General features: G+C 39.9%; 1 pseudogene; it reads right to left on the minus strand.

The window, feature by feature from the left end:
• Positions 1–1,020: 1,020 nt before the first annotated feature.
• The window catches only part of LOC115134870 (zinc finger protein 501-like), a 252,074-nt pseudogene continuing 239,620 nt past the window's right edge, over positions 1,021–13,474 (minus strand).

Consider the following 13,474-nt stretch of genomic DNA (forward strand, 5'->3'; position numbering starts at 1 on the left):
ACACTTTCACAAAAAACATGAAGACATGTCTAAAGGTCAATCAGATTTGTGATCATAATCCCTAACTGTGTATTGCCGCTTTCCATGTTGTCTTTAGCTTGTGAGGTGTGGAAACACTTTGTTGCTTTTAAGAATTTTCTCTTGCTGATTTTTGTTCTATGTTGCTTGTCCTATGTTGCTCTGCGTGTGCTCCCTGCTCAATGATCGTCTATATTGTAATAGTTTTTAATAACCTGCCCAGGGACTGCGGTTGAAAATTAGCCGGCTGGCTAAAACCGGCACTTTTACTGAAACGTTGATTAATGTGCACTGTCCCTGTAAAAATAAAATAAACTCAAACCTACATAGCAGTCAATACAAACTGAAAACCATTAGCATACAAATGTGTGCTAATTATCTTCTCAGAAATGAATGAAGTCCATGGAATGGATATAGACAAAAAGAGAATAAGGCCTAGCCGAGGTAGAGGCGAGGCAGGGGTGAGGACATCATCCTGCTATTTTGACAGTCCAGATCTCTGCGAGGAACTATAGATCTCTGCGAGGAACTATAGATCTCTGCGAGGAACTATAGATCTCTGCGAGGAACTATAGATCTCTGCGAGGAACTATAGATCTCTGTGAGGAACTATAGATCTCTGTGAGGATCTGTTACTATCCAAACTTCAGATTAAGACTCAGTCACACAACTCTCATATCGCAGTCACACAATGCTATTTCCAAACGTACCTAATCAATTAGTTGTTTTTCAACAATATTTTAACCTGCAGGAATATTTTTACATTTCTATGTCATGGTTAATTCCTAGGATAATGCAACTCATAAATTTACATATTTCAATACTTCTAGAATGGGGTACAGGTTAGAAGGATCTCGCGTGCTCCATTTAGCCAGGTTGTCTGGAGCCAGGTCATTTACCCAGGTCGTCAGTCACCAAGTCAAGATTCACGTCCCCATCGCCAAATGTGGTTTGTTAATTACTTTAATATCCAATGAGACAAACTTAATGCAGAAGTCAGAGTTATTCTTAAATTAAATCTTTATTCACTTAATAAGGGAGCAGGGCAATACAACAAACATATATAAAGTGAATAAATTGAGTGATCTATGATAAATGATGGCTGGTCGACGAATCACCCCCAGATGATTCGTTGAGAGCCCCGAGACAAAAGTACAAAGGTATTTTACAGCCAAGATACACCCCTTTCAACCATGTATGACGAACAACAGATGTATAGAATGGGTCACAAGATTAAGATTTGTATGAAAGATACTGTCTGCTGAGAATTATAGGTATCTGCTGTAAAAACAGTACTCTTTATGTAGAGAACCTGGGGTCATCTCTCCCTGGTACCATACAGAACAGAAACATTAATTCATGCTCTGGAATGTGCTCTCTTTAGGTTTTAATCACCCAAAAGACATTGTAAATCTCTGTTGCAGGAATTAAATTGCTCTATGTTTTAACACCCAATTAAAATGAAACACTGTCAATTCATAAGGATTTGTAAGACCCTTATTGTATAGTAATGGACAGTGCCCATTTTATTCACGAGAGTACTCCTCCTTACAAATTTTACCACAGGTTATAAACTGAAAATGACGTCATTAGTTTCAGCACCAACCCGTGCCATCTCCGCTCTAATACAAAGGCTGTACGGTTCTTACATCGTCTTTCCCTATTAAGATGATATATGACTTGAGCTCAGGACATCTGGTGTAGATAAGCATTCTAGCCAGTCTGGCTATGAGTTCATTCAATTCTACCATGGTACAGACAGTCATTGTTCTAATTCTTGATTATATTTGCACACATTATATTCAGTACTAAGATTAAAAAGAAAATTCATACATATAGAGTAACATAATAGTATTCTGATTAGTACATATACAGTAACATAATAGTATTCTGATTAGTCAGTCCTGATTGAAATTTATACATAATTAGTCATTATTGATAAAAATTCCCTTAACAATCTCCTGTCAGTTATCTCCCAGAGGCCTATCCTCAGTAGAACACACAGACACAATAGTTCTAAGAACCCTCTATTCTGTTGCATAAAACAACCATTTGATGCAATAAAAGTATTATAACAATCTTGCTCTCACGGTGTCCACTGAAAGTTGACTGTTAACAACTGGGACATAAATGATACCCACTAAATCTGCCCAAGAAGAGGCAAACAAAAGAAAAACCCACAACAAACTTAAAGACAGGAAGCAAACCAAAAGGGTAGCGCAACTAAAGTTGTTGACACTCCACATCTATCAAGACAACTGGAGCACTGGAGCACCAGACACTCTAAAATAGAACCTGGACCAGCTCAGGTGAAACACCTTCCGAGTAACGAGATGGACAAGCCAGCACAGGTGTAACACATACTGACGAATGAGGTGACACCAATCAGTGTTCCCTACGTGCTAACGGGCTATAAAGTCCAACCTCAAAACATAAATGGAAAAACCAAAGACTGTAAACACCTTAAACCTCTTTGGGCTAGTGGGCAGTAGTTTCACATCCGGATGAAAAGCGTGCCCAAACTGCCTGCTACTCAGGCCCAGAAGCTAGGATATGCATATTATTTGTAGATTTGGATAGAAAACACTCCGAATTTTCGAAAACTATTTGAATAATGTCTGTGAGTATAACATAATTTATTTGGCAGGCGAAACCCCGAGGACAAACCATGCAGGACATTTTTTTTCAGGTCACTGTGTTTTCAAAATACATTCTATGGGAAACTATATTTATGAGGCACATGGTTACAGTTCCTATGGCTTCCACTAGATGTCAACAGTCTTTAGAAATTGGTTGATGTTTTTCTATAGAGAAATGAAGAAGTACAGCTGTTCTCGGAGTGTCAAGCCAAGTGGACTCTATTGTGTTTTGCGCGCGACCTGGAGCCCACTCCACGTTAATTTTATCCGCTATTGAACACAGTATATTCCGTCTTAAATTTGATCGATCATTTATGTTTTAGGATACCTGAGGAAGGATTAGGAAAGTTAGTTGAAATGTTTGGACCAACTTTACAGGTAACTTTGTTTGTAGTCATGTTGGGCGAGTTGGAACGGGTGTATTTCTGAATCAAACGCGCCAAATAAATGGACATTTTGGGGATATAACAAAGGAATTTATCGAACAAAAGAACCATTTGTGATGTTTCTGGGACATTTTGGAGTGACAACAGAAGAAGATCTTCAAAGGTAAGGCATGAATTATATTGTTATTTCTGACTTTCGTGTCGCACCTCCCTGGTTGAAAAATATTGGTCATGCATTTGTATGATGGGGCGCTGTCCTCAGATAATCGCTTAGTTTGCTTTCGCCGTAAAGACTTTTTGAAAGCTGACACGGTGGCTGAATTATTAAGCTTGATTTTGATGTATTACACTTGTGATTTTTTGAAAGTTAAATATTTCAAATAATTTCTTTGAATTTCGCACTCTGCAATTTCATCGGGATGTAGCGGAACGTCTAGTCATAACAGGTTAAGAGAATGCTCACCACCAACAGAAAACAACTTCCATTTCACATTCTAATCAACTACAATGCTTCACCTTCATCAATTTAAATATGGTATCTTCTGCCTATTAAAAACAAGAAAAGTTTATTTTTTCCCTTCCTAAAACTCACTCACTTCTAGAACTCTCATCTTCCTAAAACTCACTTGCTTCTAGAACTCTCGTCCACTTGGAACGAGCCCAAACAAAACTCATCTCCAAAACGGAAAAACGTGCAGTCAAAAAAAGATCCATGCCAACTCACTGGCTAAACGCAAAACAAAACTTTTGACTGCCACACCTTGAGACAATCAGAAACCAAGTTGTCCTCACCATGGACACAAGCATAAAAAACGCTGTGGTTTTGACAAGTAACAATAAATCACTGATATCGATTAGAGGGGAAATCAGGTTGTACATGCTGTTGAAACTAACAACTAAAAAAACACACAGAAATAGGAGATCTTTTAGCTCATTGGTTAGAGGACAACCTGCCGAAGACAGTCAGCTACATTTTGGAGTGATGCATTTCAATTTAGGGGTCGCTAAACAAAGGAACGCAACACTTATTTGTCATCACTCCTCGATATCATGTTGAAATCAATTGTGCCGAGAGGAGGGAGATGACGTTGCACGTCCTGTTAAAATTAACAGCTCAAAAACATGGAATCTGGGAATAATGTGTACATCACTGGTTAGAGGACAATTTGTAGAAAACAGCTAGCTGCATTTAAGTGTTGTATTTTGATTCAAGCGGGTCACCAACATGATAAGTGTAACACAGCTCTTTTTTTGTGAATCAATTTTTGTTAAGTCACATAAATAGTACTCTTTCAATTCAGAGCCTGGATTTCCCCCGAGGCTAATATCCATATTACGCTGAAATCAATTAAATGAGGCAAACGTTTAGGGTTCTACATTGTGAAATTCCTTAAAAATACTCCTACTACAATGTTTAAATATTCTATATTGTGACATCATTTCATTGATATCACGAAACAACACCTTCATGTATGTATTTTCTGATGTTTGATCAGAGATCTTTTATCAGAGTATCTCTTGTCACACTGATCACAGCTATGAGATTTCTCTCCTGTGTGTTCTCTGGTGTAGAGTCAAAGAGCCAGATGTTGTACATCTTTTCCCACATTGACCACAGCTATAAGATTTCTCTCCTGTGTGTATTCTCTGGTGTCTAGTCAGATGGCTAGATCGACCAAAACTCTTCCCACATTGAACACAGCTGTAAGATTTCTCACCTGTGTGTATTCTCTGGTGTCTAGTCAGATGGCCAGATCGACCAAAACTCTTCCCACATTGAACACAGCTGTAAGATTTCTCACCTGTGTGTATTCTCTGGTGTCTAGTCAGATGGCCAGATCGACCAAAACTCATCCCACATTGAACACATCTGTAAGGTTTATCTCCCGTGTGTGCTCTCTGGTGCACTGTCAGCTCTCCAGAGTGACCAAAACTCTTTCCACATTGAACACAGCTGTAAGGTTTCTCTCCCGTGTGTGCTCTCTGGTGCACTGTCAGCTCTCCAGAGTGACCAAAACTCTTTCCACATTGATCACAGCTAAACGGTCTCTCACCTGTGTGTATTCTCTTGTGTTGAGTCAGATGGCAAGATCGACCAAAACTCTTCCCACATTGAACACAGCTGTAAGATTTCTCACCTGTGTGTATTCTCTGGTGTCTAGTCAGATTGTCAGATCGATCAAAACTCTTCCCACATTGAACACAGCTGTAAGGTTTCTCTCCCGTGTGTGCTCTCTGGTGCACTGTCAGCTCTCCAGAGTGACCAAAACTCTTTCCACATTGATCACAGCTAAACGGTCTCTCACCTGTGTGTATTGTCTTGTGTTGAGTCAGATGGCAAGATCGACCAAAACTCTTCCCACATTGATCACAGCTATAATATTTCTCCCCTGTGTGTGTTCTCTGATGAAGTTTAATGCCTGATGAGGTGAATCTCTTCCCACAGTCAGAGCAGCAGTGAGTTCCCTTCCCTGTGGGTCTCTGCAGGCTTTTCCTGAGGTGTTCTGATCTGGAGAGACTCTTCTCTGCCCTGTCAGCATCATGAGGTTGTTGAGGCTCCCCAGAGGATCCACAATAGTCCCGTCTCTCTCCTGTGTGAACAACAAAGTCAGACAGATGATTAAAGACCCACAAAAGTGGAAATCCATTGTAAAAGGTGATGCCAATAGCGTAGCCATGATGTTGTACAACAATTGACGGCTGTAATGAATGTTAAAATGATTTGAATATTGTCTTAAAATGAGCAAGAATAGTCATTATCTTGTATTCACATTAGTAGTAACATCTAAGATTAGAAACTAGAAATAAGTTATTCAGGTTGTTGAAACTAAGCAGTATGCCAGACGACTTTTGGTCTCCAATATCGGCCCCTTTCTGTGTTCGCTAGAATTGCGGCACGAAGGCAATTTGATTGCATAAACTCCTCCTTGCTAATGAGGAAACTGATAGTTATGGATGTAGTATATCTGCCTGGAGCAAATATGGTGAGCAAAGATTTTAGTTCTTCACAATGTATTCTGAATGTGAATGGGGGAAAACTCAGGGGAGTAACCTCCATTTCCAGGTTGCTTATGAGTACATTTCACACTACTTTGGATTATAATTGTAAGGCTCATTTGAATGTCCTATTTAATATGTTTGCTACAGTATTAAGAATTATGTGTAATTATTGAAGAACCACATTAATGACAGTATCCATTTGGGTGTTGTCAATAAAGTAAATACTTTTTTTATTTCACCAGGTAGACCAGTTGAGAACAAGTTCTCATTTACAACTGCGGCCTGGCCAAGATAAAGAAAAGCAGTGCGACAAAAACAACATCACCGAGTTACACGTGGGATAAACAAAAGTACAGTCAATAACACAATAGAAAAATCTATATACAGTGTGTACAAATGGAGTAAGGAGGAAGGGCAATAAATAGGCCATAGTAGTGAAGTAATTACAATCTAGCAAATTAACACTGGGGTGATAGATGTGCAGATGATGTGCAAGTAGAAATACTGGGGTGCAAAAGAGCAAAAAAAAGTAAATAACAACATGGATGAGGTAGGCAGTTGGATGGGCTATTTACAGATGGGCTGTGAACAGCTGCAGCAATCGATAAGCTGCTCAGATGGCTGATGCTTAAAGTTAGTGAGGGAGATACGTCTCCAACTACAGACAGCGGTATGGTAGGGTGCGGGTACAGTGGAGGTAAACCTAGGTAAACCTAGGCATTGAGTGACGATAAGAGAGGTTGCATCTCTGGAGGCACCAGTTATGCTAGGTGAGGTCACTGCAAGTGTGGGAGGTGGGACAAAATAGTTCTCTGAGGCATGTTGAGTGGGACTAGGCATGAAGCGTAAAGCGAGGCATAAAGCAATCACAGGTGTTGATTGGGAGAGCTAGCTAAGACAACAGCGGGTAATCAGCTAACAACAACAGGTAAACTGGAGATGAATGGGCAGACTGGTGCTAGCTTCGGGACAAGGATGTCACTAACGTCTGGCAAAGGCTGGTTGAGGGCACATCGGACGCAATTGCGTCGGCAGGGTCCAGGCCAATTGGCAAAAGAGGTATTGTAGTTGGAGTCATTTTGTTTGCTAGCCGGGACATGCACCTGGCTTGAGGCTAACTGGTGCTAGCTACGGGACAAGGGTGTTAGCCCCTATAGCCAATCCGGTGCAAATATCCAGAGCTTACGGCAGGAATCCGGTGTTGTAGTGGCTTCTAGTCGTCTTAGTGAAGTATGGGAGGCATCAGCTGTGTAGCCGAGTGATTATAGGGTCCACTGAGCAGGCCGGGAGATGGGCCTGGCTCAAGGCTAGCTTCGGGGCTGGGCCACTCGGTGGCAGCTAGCTAGCTGCGATTATCCGGTGTAATGGTCCAGAGCTTACGGCAGGAACACAGCGATTTAGTGGAGAAAAACAGTCCGATATGCTCAGGGTTGATATCGCGCTGTGCAGACTGGCAGGTATTATCCAGGCTAAAAGCGGCTGGTGTCTGAGCTAAAAAGGTAAAGGCCACTAGCAGTGGATAATAATGACTAAATAGCTTGTAGCTGGTTAGCTTCTAATGGCTAGCTGCTGATGGAGGTTCTAGCTATAAGGTCTAAATAAATAAATAGCAGATACGTTTCATAATGGGTGAGGCGTGTTGCCGGAAGGTATATTTAATTTTAAAATGTTAAGAGTGAAATACGACGCCAGGACAGCGGAGTCAATCACCACCTTCCGGAGACACCTGAAACGCCACCTCTTTCAGGAATACCTAGGATAGGATAAAGTAATCCTTCTCACCCCCCCCCCTTAAAAGATTTAGATGCACTATTGTAAAGTGGCTGTTCCACTGGATGTCTTAAGGTGAACGCACCAATTTGTAAGTCGCTCTGGATAAGAGCGTCTGCTAAATGACTTAAATGTAAAATGTAAATATATACAAAAATAGACTAAAAATACATTCCATTTATAACAAACGCATCTTAATGCTACGCCATCTTGGATTACAAGATGACTCTGTTAAAAATCATTGGATTCAGCAAACTTTGAAATTATTTAGTATTTCTGTGCCCATGAAAACTGTTTTCCCAGCATTACATCAGGAGCCACTAAATGATACATAGTTTGAGTGCATTTCAGAATACAAAAAAACTGTCCGACAGCAAGATCCAGTATTTAAGTTGAAGTTCATCATATGACAAGCATAACGTTATGACTATAACTACTGTTCCCTGATGGAGGGAAACTAGGTACAACATACTATCAAATCATCATGTTATGACTATAACTACTGTTCCCTGAAGGAGGGAAACTAGGTACAACATACTATTAAATCCACGGCTCGCTGGAAGCACCACCGTCCACAGGTGATGAGTGAGGCTCGGATTTATTCCTTAAAATGTAATACCGCTCTTCACCAACCCAGGAAAGGGAGGGGACAAACAGGTGTTGAACCTCGATTCCCTCCTTAAGGGAAGAGTAATTATAATCAAAGTTACACTCCCTTTCAGTCGGTCAACTTCGGTACAACATACTATGGGGAAATACAATCATCCCCCAACCGACCCAAACGGATACTAAATGAAACGGCCCCTGACAGACCACCCAGACCTTACCCCGCAAGATGCATCAGTTTTGTCAATTTATTCTTTAGTCTTTTGTTTGAAAAACTCCTGTCAATGTTGAGTAAGGACGCACACCTGATTACGCATTTTGTAGTAGGACTAGTCTACCTGGCATGCACACAAATGTAGGCCTATAAATGTGCCCATTTGGGGATACCTGATTATTTCTGATTGTCCTAATGCACCACCAATAATGAGTTGTGGAGCTTCTCAAAGTAATTTGTCTTCACCTCCAAACAGCAAGTAAACAAAGTCTGAGGGCAGGAAACTGAGCATATTGTATACAATGTTGCAAGCTTGCTACCCGAGTTTCCTGACCCAGTTGATAGTTGATACAATGTTTCAAGTTGGTTGTAGACAGGCCATGTGCAGCCAATGTGATTTCTAGGATATTTATTTTTATCAGGATATTTTCTACCTGCAGAATGTCATGTTTGCATGTGTTGGCTTTATGTAGGCTATTGTTTTTACATAGTTGGCAATGGCAATAAAAGTTACCTATGGCCAGTCCTTGTATTCATAGTGTAGTGAATTCTGGGGGTAGCCCTGAGCTGAACTCAAACCTGGGTCCAGCAACCGTCAAGCCAACACCTTATAACTGTTACGCCAAGATGTCTTTACTTCTTGACGATGTCGCTAGTTGTTGGGTTACGGTGGCTACAATATCGCTCTCTATGAATTTGAGAGTGGTTACACTTCTCCTTCCCCCATCCATCAACTGTTTACCAAACCAAGTCTCTGGGCAGCCATTTTGTTTGTTTAAAAAACCCACACAACCCAGCAATCTGCAGATCAAACAATAACAAATCTGTCATTCCACCACTGTTTTGGTAATACAATGATTATAGGGTTGGAGAAATATAACTACTCTCAAATTCATAGACAGACCTATGGATGCAAGGACTGACCATCCATATCAACATTATAGTTTTAACCATGTTGAGGCTATACAGTGTTGATTTACATTGTTTCTAAACATTATAGTAAAAAAAAGCTTATTTGGGGTTCTGATGGGGTACAACAGTTGAACTAAGCTTATGAGGCATGTGTTATATTCTTCAAGAATCAATGGCTAAAAATAAATAATTTAAAAGTCAAAATATGGATGTAGCAATTGCAGATTTCCACCTTAACAGCAAACATCAATTCAACAACTGCAGAGTTTGTGCCTGTTTTTTAGACAGTACTTACTAGTGTTAATCCGGGAACGGTTTCTCAGAACCATTGTATGGCTAAATTCATTGTTAGAACCATTGGATGCCTTAAGATGCGTTTGGGAAACTGGGCCGAGATATCCAGTTTCCTCCTCCTCTTCCGATGTAACAGTCATCTCCCCCTCCTCTTTCACTCTATAAACTGCTTCATCCTCCCCTTTTACTGTAACATCCTCCTCCTCTTTCACTCTGAACGCGTCTCCCTCTTCTTTCACTGAAACGTCTTTCTCTTCTTCTTTCACTGTAAAAGCCTCACCCTCTACTTGTTTTTGTATTGTAACATCCTTCTCTCCATTCTCCTCTTTCACGAAAATGTTCAGCCACAGACCCTCTTTCTCTTCCTCCTCTCCTTTTACTGTGATATCTTCCTCCTCTTCATCAGGAGAGTAGCTTAGTGACCGCATGGTCGAGGATGTTAGCTAGGCTAATGCTAACTTAACCAGACCGCTAGCTGACTAATAACAATACTGTAAATATGAAATTAAATCGGATAACTAACTAGACGACAGGAGTGGGTTTAAAACACAGTGGCTAAAATACACTAAAGCGTCTAAAGAGCAATATTGGTTAGGCTATTTTGTCTAGCAAGCTACCCAGGTGTCTGACTAACTGTTGTTGCTGATGTTGAAAGGAGCGTTCCGTCCACTAGATTATACGTCACGCCAACAGCTTAACCTTAAATTCCCAAACCGCCATCTGTTGACTGGAGTGGGTAACGCAGATGAGTAAAATGTATATTTTATCATCAGACAAGAAGTTAAAGTGTAGGGAGCATGATTTTTTACTCACCAGTGTAACAATACATTGTGGTTAAAGACTTAGTAAGCTAGTTGTAGACACGATATGGTTACCTATAAGTACAAACAGTTATGCTTTTTCGTTATTACATATTTATTCACTTTTTTTGTGAACTCTTCCATACTACCCACAATGCAGTATTTCCTCACGTCATATGGATGATAAACTCTGTGCTACTGAGTTTGTATGCCAGTGTAACGGTGTAATGAAGTTACATTTTAAAAATATATTTAACTAGGCAAGTCAGTTAAGAACAAATGATTATTTACATTTACGGCCTGCCTCTGCCAAACGCTAACCTAGACGATGCTGGGCCAATTGGGAGCTGCCCTTTGCGACTCCAAATCATGGCTGGTTATGATACAGCCTGGATTTGAACCAGGGTCTGTAGTGGGTCTGCAATTTGTGTTTTAGTAACTACTGTTGTTGGTTTGGCGTCAAATAAGCCTCTCTTCTCTCTTTGTATGGTATTTGCCGAATCTCAGTTTTCCATGTGGGTTTTATGCCAAGGTTCCCTCTTTCAATTTGGTAGCAAACTGAAAATTGCATCTTCTTTAGGTTTGCTATTTTTATTCTGTCATCTACTGATCATTCATCCACACTGTGTGTCTCATCAATGCAGGCAATTTATGACAAATGTATAAAGTACATGTTTTATAAACTCATGAACACCAGCGAGTTTATTAGCCCGGTATTGTTAGTTTTGGTGAATTATACTTCTTATACGTATACCTTCGCCACCAGAGGGAGACATTGAGTAATCTTTCAGGTTAATTTGATAATTTTTGATACTAAAATGGATGACAGTTTATTCTGATGTAGTGAATATGAGACACATGGAAATAATGTATTTATTTTTATTGTAGTAAATTAGAAATTAGTAGGAATTGTTAAATCCACCATAGGATCACAATAACTTTGATAACTTTGATAGACATTTCAACTGTTTTTTTGTTAGTATATTTATAGGTCAGATTTATGTAGAATTGCTGTGGGAGTGCTATTTATATCCCGTCACTACTGATCATTCATCCATACTGTGTGTGTCCCATCATTGCAGCTTTGGAAATAAATGAACTATCCATCCATTGCTCCTTCCTGTGTTGACTCACTGACTTGAGGGAAGGGACTAGGAACTAGCTCGATATCTAGGAAGGTCATGCTAGGTTGATATCTAGCTCAAGCTTCACCTCATGTTTTTCATGAACTGTGTGATTGTGTTATCTAGTGGGAACCCGTTAGCACGGTAGGCTCTGGTGCCTTCTTGCTGTGGGCTCAAATCAAAAGAGAAAATCAACCAGCTTGCTCCTTTATATTCTGTCAACTTTTCGATATGGATGTTATGTTTGATACCGGAGCTACGAGCCATGCGTCCAAATCACTAAACAATCATTCAAAGCAGTGTGCTGACGCCTGTATGACTTTATTAGCAGCACGTGATCAATGGCGCCTGAAGCATCATTTCATCGAACAGCCTGATTGGTTTGGTATTGGGCTTGTTCAACGCTGCAGGCGATTGCCAACTGACTGATCTACAAATCACTATACATCATAAATAACTACTCATTATTATTTATAAATCAGTTAGTCAGTCAATTTACCCACAATGCAGTATGGATTTGATGTTCTTGATCAAGGCCAGTGATTTAGTAGAAGACATAAAGGCTACGCTGCTACGGTGTAGGACGTCATCTATAATAATGTGGCTGTTCAAAATTCTGTTTCGCTCAAAGCCTTGAGTAATGAACCTATTTTTGACACAATTGGCTGGAAAGCATCAATGCTTCAGGAAGCTTTGTTTCCCCATCACTACTTTTCAGCATGTTCTCTGTGAAGAAGACTGGGAGTTTTGTAACTTTTACAACCTTGGTTTACTGCTAGCGCGCTAGCTGACTGACACCTGTAATCTTTATATTTTGGATTTTGGGGATTTTCCCTGCCATCATTCTGTATGTCTCTGGCTAAGTTAACTGCATATAGCTAACATTCTTTGATATTTGGTCAGATGGCGTTATGTATTTCCAAAACGTTGGTTTATTTCAATCACTCAAGTCATGAGTGGAAACGATTAATTTGGTTTAAATTGAAGTTATTTCTGTTGTTTACATCATAGGGAATAGGCTGGTCCTCCATATTACTTCACACCTGACTTTGGCATTCTTCTGAATTATGATTTGATTTCCAGGTTTTAATTAAGTATAATATTTAAGATGACTGATTAGAAAAGTATCATCCAACCATCAGGTGTCTCACTGCATCCTCATTTGTCATGTTTTGAAATATACAGACAGACGGATTAAAAGTCATTTTACATTGTATAACTACTTCTGACAGCCAACTTTCTAACTTCTCCCATAACTTTATGACGTAACATTCCCAGAAGGATTATTGAGTCATTGTTAGTTTTACATTTACATTTACATTTAAGTCATTTAGCAGACACTCTTAAGACATGACTCGTTGTGCTGTAGAATTTGTGAATTATGTCTCTTGTATAATAAGGGACTATCATTTGTCCCAACATCACAGGCCACAGACTTTGATACAGTTCAAGACTTCCAAAAGTTTTTCCTGTTTGAAATCAACAGAGTTTTTTTTATACACCTGCCAATTTAAATCCATTACATGAGACAAGTTACCGGACAGGACATATTGCTAATGTTCTTCATATTGATAACCTGAATGACAATTAACTTGTGGGCAGTGGTGGTGTTGACGGCCTATTGGATGACGTCGTCCATCGGGATTCCCCAAAAAAGAAGACACACTGGATTGATCACTGTAGTCAGATGTGAAGGAGGAGGTTGATCATC

This window comes from Oncorhynchus nerka, linkage group LG2, assembly GCF_034236695.1.
Source record: "Oncorhynchus nerka isolate Pitt River linkage group LG2, Oner_Uvic_2.0, whole genome shotgun sequence".
In the NCBI taxonomy this organism is placed as follows: Eukaryota; Metazoa; Chordata; class Actinopteri; order Salmoniformes; family Salmonidae; genus Oncorhynchus; species Oncorhynchus nerka.